We start from the raw sequence: 14,284 nt of genomic DNA, 5'->3' as shown, positions 1-14,284 counted from the left end.
TAAAAATAAATTTTTTAAAAAGACATTCACCATTTATTTTTATAATCGCTATTGATATTTATAATCCTAGTTGAATTTGAAATAAATACTTTTAATCAATTAATTAATTAATTAATTAATTTAATTTGTCTCTTTGAGACAGGATCCAAAATTCACCATGTAGCCCAGGTTGGGCTTATACTCATGGGAATCCCCCTGTCTCAGTTTTCCATGTCCTGGAATTACAGGCATATGCTATCACCCCCAGGTTAAGGTAACTTTAGATTCAACAAATTCATAAATTTAATATTATAAACCATGAAAATCATTGGTTCTAAGGAAAAGCTTTAACCCAGAAAAATGAACATTTAGGCAGGAAACCGAGCTCACAGACATTTGAGAACGTCGAGTGAGTCGTATCTGTAAATGGACTCAACCATCACATCATTCAAGAACCTAAGATCCCAAGACGTACAAATAGGATTATAACATTTCTCAGTCAAAGGCTCATTGGGAGGGGGGTGCAGCCACGAGGGCTGGGGGTCCCAGGCTGCACAGAAAGGAGGCGCCGAGCAGAGCCTTCATCTCTCTCTGCTCCTGAGGACAGACACACTGTGACCAGCTGCCTCACGCCCTGCTGCCTCCCCCACGTGATGGCCTTTACCTCTGGGCTCTGAGCCAAGACGAGCTGGGTTAGTCGCAGCAGTGAGAACGGCATCAGGCCGCATTCTAGGAAACATATGAACCAGGAACAGTGAGTCTAATAAATAGAAACCAGACAAGAAAACTAAAAACACCTGCGGCTTGTCATAGTTAGCATTAACTGTCAACTGGACACGACCTATCGCCTGAAAAGAGAAAGTGCCTAAACTGGGTCATCATCTTCATCGGTTTGGCCTGTGTGCGTGGCTGTGAGGGACGCAGGAGAGCTCAGCCCACTGTGGGCGCCTCCATTCCCTGAGCAGGAGGTGCTGGTTAAGGAACCGCACAGCGAGAACCTGAGCACGAGCCAGCCAGTTTCTGCTCCAAGTGTCTGCCTTGGATTCCTGCCCTCACTTTCGTGATGGATTGTGACCTGGACGCATAAGCCAAACGACCTTTTTCCTCTCTTCGCTGCTTTTGGCTGAGGTGTTTATTACAACAACAGAAAGGAATGAGGACGCCACTTACTCCACAAATCACGAGGGATAGATGCCTTTAGAAACAAGGTGAGAGACGCTAAACAAAATTTGCATCACATAAAGTTCATGGAGACAAACACACTTGAAAGCAGGTAGTGACTAAGTGTTGATTCTGGTGATGCTCACTCAAACACGCACCAGCAGAACACAAGCAGTGGAAAACCAAGAAAAACACAGCTTCATTACAAAACTGAACTCAAGGCCACAATAAAGAGAAGGCAGGCCCTGAGCAACAGCAAGAACACCCAGACCACAACAAGGTAGGTTTCTGCTTCTCCCACTGACCTGTCATCAAGGAGCTAAAAAATTTCACAGTGAAAAGGTTTCATTTTCACAACGGTAAGCTGGTTTGGCGGCTCTGTGTGGCTCTCATCTGCCTCGAGAACTAAACTTCGCATGCCCTGCGTGGGGGCTCAGCGGTCAGGCTTCACCAGCGCTGGGCACGGGGTGTGGGCCTGGAGGCGCGGGGACGACCCTTGCCGCTTGCTGGCCAGGCGGTGTGAGCCTGGAGCCCCGAGTCTCCGAGAACAAGGTGTGTGACTCCCAAGGACAACACCCAAGGGTCGCCTCTGACTTCCACATGCACCCCGCGCACGCATATGCACGCGTGGACACACACGCACACATTCCACAATATCAGCGTGCACGTTGTCTCAGTCGCTGCTCTACGGCAGTGAGCAGACACGAGGGCCACGGCAATTTTTGTAAAGGAAAGGAATGAATTGGGAACGTGCTTACGGTGTCAGAGGCTCAGTGCATTACCGTGGTGGGGAGCACGCGGCAGGCAGGGTGACGGAGAAGTGGCTGAGAGCTTTGCATCCTAACCTGCATCCCTCCGGCAGCTGAGCCTGGGGCTAGCCTGAGCTGTGGAAACCTCAAAGCCCGCCCCAGCGACACACTTCCTCCAGCCAGGCCACACCTCCTCCATCCAGGCCACACCCCTCCAATAAGGCCACACCTCCTCCACTAAGGCCACACTTCCTCCAACCAGGCCACACTTCCTCCAACAAGGTCCCACCTCCTCCAACAAGGCCACGCCTCCTCCAATGAGGCCACACCTCCTCCACTGAGGCCACACCTCCTCCACTAAGGCCACACCTCCTCCACTAAGGCCACACCTCCTCCAATAAGGCCACACCCCTCCAATAAGGCCACACCCTTCCACTGAGGCCACACCCCCTACTCCTTCCCTCACAGCTCCTCAGCTGGGGACTAAGCCTGCAGAGGAACATGAGCCTCTGGGCTCATCCTCACTCCAACCACCGCACTGTCCACAGGGAAACAATGTAGACAGACGCTCTCACAGCTCCCCTCCCTGGGCCACACTCCTGGCTCTGTTCTTGCCCATCTGCACTCCAAGAGTGAATAAATGAAGGCTTGATGGATGGGGGCAGGGGCCGACAGAGGAAGGGAGAACAGACAAAACCGTTGCTGCAGAATGGCTGCCCTGTCTGGAAGCTTCCGTGTGCTGCCCGCATCCCTGAGCTTTCCTTTCCCCATGCTCAACGCAGCCCCAGGCAGAGGCCATCCTCACCCACTGGGCGAGGACACAGTCCCTGGACGTTAGGTTCCCTAATGCTGCAGCAAGCTCCATTCCTGCCTGTCCCAGGAAGAGTACCTGCTGGCCTCAGGTTCAAGGCCAAGTCCCTCCCTGGAAGGCTCTCACCCACATGGGTGTGAAAGGGGGGCCGACACGCTGACCCACTTCCCAGCAGGGCCTCGAGATGACTAATTACAAAGACTAATAAAATATTTACAGAGCGCACGACACACTTTGGGAGAGCGAGGGCTTTACTTACTGAAAGCAGCGGCAGTGTTAGATCAACACGGCTCGGAGCCCAGCGCCACTCTGGAGGAGGGTAAAGAGCTCGCCAGGGCAATTTCAAGCTCTATTAGATGCCTGCCGCAAATATCACTGTTCTCCAAGAGGAGACAAAACGTGTCGAGTAGGAAGTCCTGACGGAGGCTGCGGCCCAGCCATGCGAGATGATGCCGCGTGATTAAGATGATTGGTGACCTTTCCTGCAAGTGCCACTCCTCGGGTCTTTTCCCAACCCGGGATGCCCAGTGTGCGTCAGCTCCACGTGACCTTGGCCTCACACTCCAGGGCACTGCTTGCTTCGGAAAGAGCCTGCTCTCTAGGGATCTAAAGTCGAATCCCACTTGGGTTGGCCAGGCCCAAGGGAGGGCAGTCTTGGTGACACATGTGTGATCTTTTAGACCCTTTGTGAGCTCGGGGGTGGGGGCGGGGCAGGGGGGACAAGGACAGACAGACGTGAGACTGTAGAGTAAGTGATACAACCTACTTTAGCAGCAAAATAGGTCCAAAGTCCATAAGAGATTCAGATGGGAGCAGAGCCCAGATCGGCTATTTGTGGTAGGGACTGGGGTGCAGGAAGATGCTGAGCTGGCATTCAGGGGTAACCCCCAGATCGGTTAGGGCAAGATGAGCAAAGGTGAGGGAGACAGAACTCGATCTACTAATAGGCACAGCACTGCCAGAGAGCTGGGCAGAGAGTGACAAAAGCAGGGCTCCCCACCTCTCCCCTTGTCCTGCCCGCCCCACCCTCCATTGGCCTAGACAGAAGTGGGCAGAGAAGAGGCCCAGGAAATGCAGGAAGCACAGTCTGACCCAGGCAGAGCTGAGGGCTGGAACCAGAGGCAAAACAAAGGTCCTGGGGGGTGGGGCGGGGGGGCGGGGCAGGGGGGGTGCCCGGGCCCGGGGGGGCGGGGCGGGGGGGGGCGCCAGGTCCTTCCTGGGCACACTGACAGGTCTTTAAGCAGCTTTCCCACTCCGCACATTCTAGAGAAACAGTAGAGCGAGCAAGCGGAGCTCTGGACTCCTGCTTCCCAGTCAACTTATGGCCCTTCCTGTGCTGAGCCTGGCCCTAGCTGCTCCCCAGAGAACAAGCCTCCCCTCCAAGCACACGGCTCTAAGAGTGCTGGCCTCACCTCAGGGTTGTACAAACTTTTCCTGTGACTTGGAATTGCAGCCTTTCAATGCCTTGAAGGCCCCGTGCATGGGCTACCCATCTTAAACGTAGCCACCCAGCTTAAACAGACGTTTTGTATTACATAAACACAGAACTCTGGTCAGAAAAATTCACCCCAAATCACAAACCTCAACCATACCCCGCGGGCTGAAAACACCAAAACATGTCAAATCAGTAGGGTGAGCTTAGAAAGTTCCAGGAAGATCTCATCTCGTTTTCTTTCTCTAGAAGGAAGTTTAAGGTAAGTTCTTTTACCAAGTGAGAGAGAAAGGGTGACGTTTATGGTGGGTTGTGGGTAATGGGGAGCCGGAGAAACTGTTCGCCTAAGATTGTGTAACTTGTTACTAGCAAAACCAGAGGCCGGAACTGGAGCCTCCAGGCCGGGATCCTGTCCGTGCGACACGATGAGTTAACAGGGCCTTCTTCCTTCATGTCCTACACAAGTTCCTTTTCTTTGCCGGTTAACAGACCCCAGGAGAGAGGTAAATGAGGCCACCCCCTCTTTAGATTCCCCAACCGCAAACTAAAATGAGATCCCACAAGGCTGATGCTGGGAATCAATGTTATTTATTGGACTTCTGTGCAGAGCACGGGTGAGCCTGCAGAGCCGGGCTGAAAGGTCTGCGCAGTGTAGATGGAGCTTCTCCAGCCCGTGTGCTCTTGTGCCTCCTGAGACCACATGAAGTTACAGTGGAACTGGTGCAGCTGGCGGGGAGGGAGGCTGGAAGCTCTGGCGAGGGCCCACTGACCCTCCCCTCTTCCTCTGAGGGAACGTCAGTGGTCCACAAGATCAGCGGTGATGATCTTTTGCATGTGGACACAGCTAACCTGACGAAGATGGCGGCAGTTTGGCTCGGAGGAGAGTCCTATTCAGCAGGTATGGAGATGACCAATGCATGCAATGTACATGTGTGGGATGTGTCTAGCGTGGGCCCCGGGGCATGAACTCAGGTGCCCTTCTAGTGCAGGAAGTGCCCCTGGCTGCTGAGCCATTTCTCCAGTCCCTTGTTCTGCTTGCCTCTTCATCCAAGCAAATGACCAACACCAGCAATCATTTACCTATGCTTGGCGGCACCCTGGGAGCAAAGGTCCCCTCCTTTACGTTCTCACTCATTTTTCCCATTTCTCCTGTCCTGGGGACAAGATACCAGGTGGCCACGTCATCTGAGGGACGATGTGAGGACGTGACTGTTCTTTCTCTTCTCCCATCCCTGTGGGGGAGTGGTGCTTCCCTGCAGGAATATGTCATGGTGATAAATGACATTTTCTTTCTGGGTTATTTTTAATTCCTCTACTTACAAATAATGTGTGCAAAATCTAGGCTGCCCGGATGTAGCCCTCTGGATCTAGGTCAATGAATACTTGCATTTCTGACATTTTTAAGAAAGCAGTAGAGATTTTTTAAATAACATTTATTTTTGGTTTGTTTTCATTTTATTTTGTGTACACTGATATTTTGCCTGCATGTATGTTTGTGGGGGGTGTCAGCACCCCTGGAAATGGAGTTATGGACAAATGTGAGCTGCTGTGTGGAAGAGCAGCCAGTGTTCTTAACCACTGAGCCATCTCCAGACCCTTGTTTTGGTTTGTTTGTTTGTTTTCTTTTGTTTTTGAGACAGGGTTTCTCTTATGTAGCTCTGGCTGTTCAGGAATGCACTATATAGACCAGGCTCATCTCAAACTCACAGAAACCCACCTGTTTCCACATCCCCTGAATGCTGAGATTAAAGGTATGTGCCACCATACTTGGCTATAAAGGTACAGAGTTTTAGATAAAGCCCCTCATATAGGCCAGGCCATAACATCCGTATGTGGTAAATCTGATTTCTCATTTGTTTGTTTTTTGAGACAGTTTTTCTGTAACCCAGGCTGGCCTTGAACTTGTAGTCTTTCTGCATTAGCCTCCTGAGTGCTGGGATTGCAGGCATAGCCTATCATGCCTGGTGCTAGGCTTTTTTTTTTTTTAAGTTGATTTTATTTTTAAGTTTTAAGATGATTCAATCAGTGTCATTTTATCAAATGCAATTCATATTAATATTTTATGCTTTTGTTCTTATTAATAAAGTGAGGGCTTTGATTCAATAATGTAAAAACAAAGCAATTAGTACAGACACTTATGCACTCCTGATTTGAACAGATTATCCTACTTTTGTTTTATTAGATACTATTGCGACATGTGGCATTAAAATTTAAAGTATTCAATGATGTCACTGAAAAGGCCATCATTTTTTAATGACAAGCTCCCTTCTGTCTTGTTTCCGTGTATAATTATCTATAAACAGCCTGAGTTTAAATTAAATATTTAAGAATGATGTGTTTGGGCAACCTGTGGAGCCAGGAGAGTTATTATTCATGAGACAGTGATAGCCACCTCCCACAGTCACACATTCTCTGTTTTTAAGTGAACTCCAGATTAAAATGTGCGTAATACTGAGAATAAACAAATCCCAGGAGTTTGCTTCAATGAGTCTTGTTATTTAAAATTTAATTTAAATGACACCCAGGTTGTGCGCACTCCTAGCCTTCTCTAGAATGCCGGTGAAATCAGACCACGCCCTGCGTTCTCAAAGCACAGATGGATGTTTCTAACATTGTTATTATTTGTGATTTACCTAGCTTCAGTCTTAGTGACCACGAATCTGAAAACACTAGCCGCCAAACTCGAGCGCGTGAGGGCAGGTGACACCTTGTCTCCCAGGACTGGGAAATGTGAGCCCAAATAAACACCTCCTTCATGGGCTGTCTGTCACAGTGCCCTTGTAAGATGAGGTAACTCACCCCTCCCAGCTTACCCGAGCAGCTGAGGTGGGAGCTGAGCAGAAGCCGCCATGCCCTGGCTTGTTCTCTATGGCTTGCTCAGCCACCTTTCCTACACAGCTACCTGGTGCAGGCCCACCTGACCAGTGACTGCTCCACCCCGCAGGGGCTGGGCCCACCCACCTCAGTCTGAAGGAGGCACTTCCTGGATGGAGGCTGGTGTGTCTAGGTTTGTGTCAGGTGACGAAAGCAAAACAACCACAACAACCTATTGAAGCTCGCACACCTAGACAGTGCCCGGACATGATCAGATGAATTACCAGGCTGCAGGACCCTGCCTTGCCCGGGGGCCTCCCGCTCCTGCCTTGGGGAAGAGAGAGCCCTGTCCTGCCCCCGCTGTGTGTGGCTAGGCTAGCCACGCTGTAGCTGTCCCCAGCAACATGGGAGGCAGGTGCTCTTTCTCCTTATTCTTCCTCCTTGGCTGCGAGCCTGGGGGTGGTGTGCAGAACCCCCGCAGAGGCCTGTCACCTGTCGCTACCAACTCTTGGAAGGCCAGCACGGTGATTTCGGTCCCCCTTCCGACCCCTTTCATTGTCTGGGGCCCTGCCCACAGCAGCAGCTGTGCCCATGCTCCCCTCCTCCCCTCCGTGGGCTAAATCCCTTCTAAACAAGTTCCTCCGACAGGCCAGGCCCTGGGGTGCTGCTGCGAGCAGCTGTCTTGTCTCTGCTGGCCAGCAGGAAGTGTGCCCACAGCACTGAGCCGGTGGCAGTTTGGAGCTGAGCACGCAGGCCTGTGTCTCAGCCTCACTTTCTGGGATGGGCACCAAAGCCGACTGTGGTCGCTAGTGCCTCCCCCGCAGAAATCCCTCCAGTGCCAAGGTGATTTATCCTGTAAGCGCCAGCCTCTCTGGCACAAACCTTCCCTTCATTTCAAGTACAATAGGTGGCATCCATCAACAGGCACAATGGCGGATTAAATGTGTAGATCTGGATGCTGTCTCTGTACTGAATGGAAAAGATATGGTCCATGCTACTTGGAGGACTTCCAGAATATTGCTCTGAGGCCTCATCTAAACAAAAAGAACGAAATCCAATTGCCTTTTCCACAGATGTGGGGGTGGAGAAAATTTCATTGATAAATCTTGACCACCATTTTCAAATGGTGGATCTGAACAAATCGGCTGCCTGAAGGTGGAATAAGGGTGAGCTCCAGTGAGGGCCAGATTTTCATGACGCTTTATGACATGAGGGTCAGAGGGGCACTGGGGGAAAAGCAGATTCAGAAGTGGCGTGCTCACCCAAGGTCACAAAACAGGATTTGGAGTAAGGTCCACACGACTCCAAAATTCGTGCTGTTTCCACCACATAGTAAAGACTTTTTATGGGGGCCAGAGAGGCGACTCCATAGGGAAAGTGCTTGGGGTGCAATCGTGAAGACCTGGGTTTGAGTCCTTAGCTCTCACGAAGCCTGGGAAACACACACCTGTAACTCCAGTGTGAGGGGGACAGGTTGGGAGTGCAGAAATTCGCACAAACAATTGTTTTCTGAATTTTTACAATAGATGCCTGTAACTAACAGAAACACCCAGTGTGTGTGTGTTCTACCCCTATTTGAACACAACTAACCAGAGTTTGAGGCAGCAAATTGTCTGCTTTAAGCTTTATTTTCAAAACGTCCTATCTTTAGGGAATTGCCATCCTCCAACTTAATGGAAAGAAACAAATGAAGACGAAGAATAGTAAATACACAGTGGTTCCATTTACTCTAAAACGTTTTCTGGCTGAAGCCTACAAGCAATAAGGTCATCAGGAGGCAAAAGTAACCATTAATCTGGGATGAATCAGCTAGAACGTGTTCTTTGTTCCACCGTACCTACACTAGCAAACAGTAACAAACACAGGCAAGGGCGAGTCCCTGCAGCTACTCGGGTGTGTTTTCTGTCTTTTGTTAGGGTGTGACAGGGTTTCTCTGTGTAGCCCTGGCTGGTCCAACTCACGCTCACAGAGATCCATCTGCCTCCCAAGTGCTGGAATTAAAGGAATGCGCCACCCTGCCTGCCCGCGAGTGTGTTCTGAAAACAGCAGCTGTGGAGGCTTTGTCTGATGCGGAGTCCTGCTGGTACAGGTGGCCGGAGAAGTAGCCCGTAGGAAATGCCGAGAACAGAGGCGCCAATAGGGAGTGGCCACCAGAGCCCTCGTCACCTCATCCTGGGTAAACATGTCTTGGTTGGGTAGACTTGTGCAAACAGTGTGACTTCGCTCACTGACAAAGTGACAGACACATGACCTTGGATTTACAATACAAGCGTGTTCTCACAGCCCCACCAGGACCTTTCGCCTGGAAGGGCGACTACTGCAGCCTTCGCTCTCTAGTTCTAGTAGCGGCATGATGTGGTTGAGAAAGGATCAGAAAAAACTATGTCTAAGGGGGCTCTTCCAGCGAAGTCTCCTTCTGGCCTCACTCGGAAAGAGCTGCTATCCGGTCACCCAGGGTGGACCCACCTCGAGATTCTGGGAGGACTGGCCATTTTTTGTTTTTGTTTTTGTTTTCTCTCTCTCTCTCTCTCTCTCTCTCTCTCTCTCTCTCTCTCTCCCTCCCTCCCTCCCTCTTTTCTTTTGAGACCGGATTTCATTTGCAGCCCTGGCTGGCCTGGAGCTGTCTATGCAGTCCAGGCTGGCCGCGAACCCCCAGAGATGCACCTGAGTGCTGGGATTAATTCAGCCACGATGGTTGATCTTGACCGTCGGCATCATCACCGAGGAGACACACTTCTGGGTGTGTTGGTGAAGGCGGTACCTGAGATGCTGAGGTAGAACACCCACCCTGAGTGCGGGCAGTGTCAACTGTGAGTCAGGGGCTGAAGCAAGTGAGCTGAGCACCAGCGCTCATCTCTGTTTCCAGAAGGCAAAGGCACTGTGACCAACCTCACACGCCTGCCACAGCTGGAGCCACCCTTGACCCAATCTTCCCCCAACTCCATCCCCTAAACCATGATCAAATAAACCCACATCTCAAGTTTATGTTGTCAGATGTTTTATCACAGGAAAAAGTAACTAATACAGAGGTTTTTATCTGGCGAGGGGTCATGTGAGAGAAGAAACACCAGTTGAGGTTGGGCTGTGTGCAAGCTTGAAGAGCATTTCCTTAGTGATTCATCGGAAAGGGCCCGGCCCCTTGTGGGTGGGGCCACCACACAGTGGCAGTCCTGGGTTCTGTGAGAAGGCAGGCAACAGGCCACCAGCAGCAGGTCAGTAAACAGCACCCTCCACTGCCCCTGTGTCAGCTCCTGCCTCCAGGCTCCTTCCGTTTGAGTTCTATCATCACAGGGGAAGCATGGCAGCACGCAGACAGACATGTGCTGGAGAGGGAGCTGAGTTCCACACCTGGATCCGCAGGCAGCAGGAAGAGAGAGACACTGGGCCTGGCTTGAGCAACTGAAACCTCAAAGCCCATTCCCAGTGACACACTTCCTCCAACAAGGCTACGCCTCCTCCCAGTGCCATGCCCTGTGAGCCTACGGGGGTTGCTGTCACTCAGACCAGCGCACTTTTTCTCCTCTACTTGCCTTGGTCCTGCAATGGTAACCCAAACTAGGACAGAAATGAGTGGTTCTTGTTTCAAGCCCTGGATTTGCGGTGACTTGTTATGTAGCACCAATTAGCAAACACATCCCCAAGACGTCACCTGTGACCTCTCCTCAGAGCTAGACACAAGGTCCACAGGGACAACTGAGGCAGACCTCCTGGCTTCACTAACCTGTCTGTGTGACCCTCCCACTATGCAAGCTTTCCTGTCTCGGCCCCAGAATGCCTTCACAAAGGGAGGTCTTGTGTTCAGAAGGTCGCTCATGAGAGAGCGGCAAGTGGAGCCAGCCCTCCGTTAGCCTGGCCCAGAACCCCACGCTGCTCACCCCTGACAGCACAGAGCCGCAGCCCACCACCCCGGGATAAGATCTTTGACAAGGAAGAGCCTTATTTGCATGACGCTAATTTGCATGCCCCCAGCTGGCATGGCTCCTGTTTGCATTCACAGTCATTCACACTACCCTCCCGGAACTGGGCACTGGCCAGTCTGAGCTGGCTCCTCCACACCGCGTGAGTGAAACACGGAAATCGCCCACAAGGAAACACACCCTAATCACAAATATTGTCTCCCAAATGGGCGCCCCACCTCTCACCTCCAATTAATATTCATTTGGCTTCCTTTTCGGAGTCCTGCAACAGGTGTTTCCCTTGAACTAGAGCATGCGCGCATACTGCTCACCCCTCATCCTCCTCTCCTGGTCTCTGAGCCACCGCCTTCTACTGGAGTTGTGCCACACCCACCCTGTTTCCCTCATCGCTCTCAGGTCCCTGGATAGGGGCCGGTGACCCTGCTGCCCGCTGCCATTGCCTTCCCCACCGCCATGGACTCTGAACCTCCGGAACTGTAATCAAAAGCCACCTCCTGAAGTTACCTTCGGTGGTGGTGTTTTGTCAGTTCCATCGGGGCAGCAGAGAAGGTGGAGCTGCCCCGGTCCCTCCTCTGCCGTCACAAAGCCCGTAGGCTGGAAGGCTGGTTGCGGGGGCACTTCCGGGAAGGGTGTGCTTCCCTGTTCCTGAACCTGCACCCCTCACCCCCATAGACGGTCTGGAGTAGTTAGGATCTCAGCCAGGCAATGGCTGAAGTTCAGGTGGATCCGGCCACATGTGGGACCGAAGGCCTGGGCGTTGCTCTCATTCCCACAGGGTAAGGCACCACACTGGGGCTCTTCAGGATTGCTGTACCCCTCGGTAGTCGCTGCGGAAAGCAGCTCTATTTTCACAAATCTTGTGTCAGAGCCTTCCAAGGCCACGATCCACACCTCCCCACCCAAGGACCTCCAGAAGAAAGCCAGCCAGCTGGAGCCGGCCTGCGACTGAAGCACAGCCACGGGCAGGCCATCAACAGTGTGAGCACCTGTCTGGCCCACTCCACACTTCGGGAAGACCTGAGAGGGTGGCCCTGGCAAGTGCCAAAGACTGGTGTCTCAGAGCCCCAACCCTGTCACAGTGTGGAAGGACTACCCTCACTCTCCCACACGCTGATCCCTCGCCGTGAGCGCCTGTGAGGTGGGCTCTGTTCTCGGGGCAGGAGCAGGGCAAACTGGTGCAAATTCCTACAGTGACCGATGGGAAACTAAGGCCGTCCAGGCTGTCCAGGCCGCTCCTTCCCTCACAGCAGCCTGTCTGTCTTCCTTTTCCCTCAACTCCAACTGCCCGTCCTCTGTTTTCAGCTTTGTTTTCCTCTCTCTCCCCATATGTGGTGTGTGTGTGTGTGTGTGAAGATATTGGTTGAAGACAAACTCCAAACAAACAACTTACCTGTGTTCTCTTCTGTGGAACACTGTCCTGGTTGTGAGGCGTAGGGAGGCATCTGAGATGGGTCTTACTCAATCCTACTCCTGTTAAGAGACTTGATGAGCTTCTCCAAGCTGGTCCCCTGGTGTGGGGGACATCCTGGAGATGATTTGCCTGAACCTGGGGGCAGAGCTCTGTGATGTCTAAAAACATTGCTCTCGGGTTGTAGGAGGCCATCTTTCCCATCCCATCCTACCCCAACGCCCTAACTAACCTCACCACCCCCAACTCCATCAATCCCACTTCCTATCACATTCAACCATTTAATCCCAACCCATTCAGTATCATCTTATCACATCCAACTTCATCTTACCTCACCCCTCCAATCTCACCCATCCCTCCCCAGCTCACCCCTTCCCACCCAGCTCACCCATCCCTAAGGGTACCCCAGGTACTAGCTGTCCAAAGAGAAGCTTTAGTTGGAAGAAAACCATCAGCTCCGTGTAGCAGCTCACACCCACCGCAGTCTCCTGGAGGCTCTGGGCTGACTGGCCACGCGACTGCTGCTGGTAGTGGTCCCTTGCTGCTGACTGGCTGCCTTCTCTTCTCTTTCTGCACTGGGGTTTCCTTGAATGACCCTCCCCACATAAAGTGTCTGTCCTGAGATCTTTGTTTCTGGTCCATCTGGAGGAAAGAACGCACAGACACTCTTACTCTTTCTCTTCCAGAGACCTTCACACCGTCACCTCCGGGTGTGCCGGATTTTTAATCTGCTTTGAATCGGCGGGTGTGTGCTATTTGCTTAGAGATGAATAAGGGCTCCAAAAGTCAGAGGGAGATGTCAAGATGATGGTAGATCTGGAAGCCCACAGTGATGGCAGATTAACAGCCCTCTTTGGACGGCAGGCTTTTCTCTGTCACTCGGGGCTAGGTGTTCATGTAGTGTTCTGTTGCGGGAGCAAAACCTGCTGCCCAACTTTACCTCTGGTTGTTTGGCACAGAGCAGAAGCCAGCTCCCAGCAAGGGTTTATTACAGCGCCATTCCTGAAGCTGCTAGGAACTGCGAGCTCACCGCCATTTCTACCGAAGCCCAGACAGCTTACACTGCAAAATTAAGGAAGCCCCCACCACCTCAAATCTGTGGATTTGTTTCTAGCCATACCTCTTGTAACTGAAGTGGGGCTTTAATGTAGATGGAGACTGGGAGCAGAGTTTTGTTGCTGCTTTGTTTTAAGACAGGATCTCATATAGCATAGGCTGTCTCCAAACCCACTCTGTAGTGGAGGATGGCCCTGAATTTCCTCTGACCCTCCTGCTTCCACTCCTGGGTGCCTGGATTACAGCCTGCCCCTGGCTCATGCAGAGCTAGAGATAGAAGGCTTCCTGAACGCTCCACAGACATGAGCAGCCAAACTGCTTCCTGAGCCCTTGAGTGTGCTCTGTAGAAGAAATCCTGAAATCCAAGAGAAGGGGAGCGGGAAGGAAGGGTTAACAGATAATTGGGGGTCAGAAAACAGACAGTCCAATATCGGAGGGGCAGAAGTTACTAGGAAGAGGTTTACGGATGGACCCAGTGGAACTTCCCGAGATGAAAACATTCTCTTTTTGTTCAAGAGACACTAACAAGAGTTAGAATACAAACCAACCCCAGGGACCAGCTTGTAGCTGGACTTTGCTACTTTGTGGGTTCTTCTTTTTTCTTACCCTTGTTTCACCCCCTAACACCAGATAGAAGAAAACTGGGGAGAGAGGAATTAGGAAAATCCCTGAAGTTAATTTCTTCCCTTGAGCTTCTTCTTTGACCATGGCCACTAACAAACCAAAATCAACCTCTCTAAACGACTGCCAACCTCCCACACTGCCAACTGGGGCTCTAGCATTTATGAGCCCTCTGAAAAGTTCCTGGAATTCCAAATGTCACACAACCACAGAAGTGATCTGCAGCTGGGGAAACCACGCTTCAGCTGGGGAAACCACGCTTCTGCTAGAGCACGAGGCAAATCACGGTCAGCTGCTGCCAACCTTCCGAAGCAGCCCCTCAACCCCACACCGGGA

At 51.7% G+C, this 14,284-nt stretch overlaps 1 long non-coding RNA gene across 1 annotated transcript; it reads right to left on the bottom strand.

Annotated features, from left to right (window-relative positions):
• Positions 1-9,980: 9,980 nt before the first annotated feature.
• LOC129672404 (uncharacterized) lies at positions 9,981-12,938 on the bottom strand. The gene is made up of 3 exons (XR_008719492.1): positions 12,751-12,938; positions 12,254-12,333; positions 9,981-10,294 (listed from the first exon to the last, which is right to left on the bottom strand). It is a non-coding gene; the product is annotated as an uncharacterized LOC129672404 (long non-coding RNA).
• Between the last annotated feature and the right edge of the window lie 1,346 nt (positions 12,939-14,284).

Source organism: Psammomys obesus, unplaced genomic scaffold, assembly GCF_907164565.1.
Source record: "Psammomys obesus unplaced genomic scaffold, mPsaObe1.curated_primary_1811, whole genome shotgun sequence".
Taxonomy (NCBI): Eukaryota; Metazoa; Chordata; class Mammalia; order Rodentia; family Muridae; genus Psammomys; species Psammomys obesus.
The sequence above is the reverse complement of the archived record's forward strand: the minus strand, read 5'-3'. Positions and strand labels throughout refer to the sequence as shown.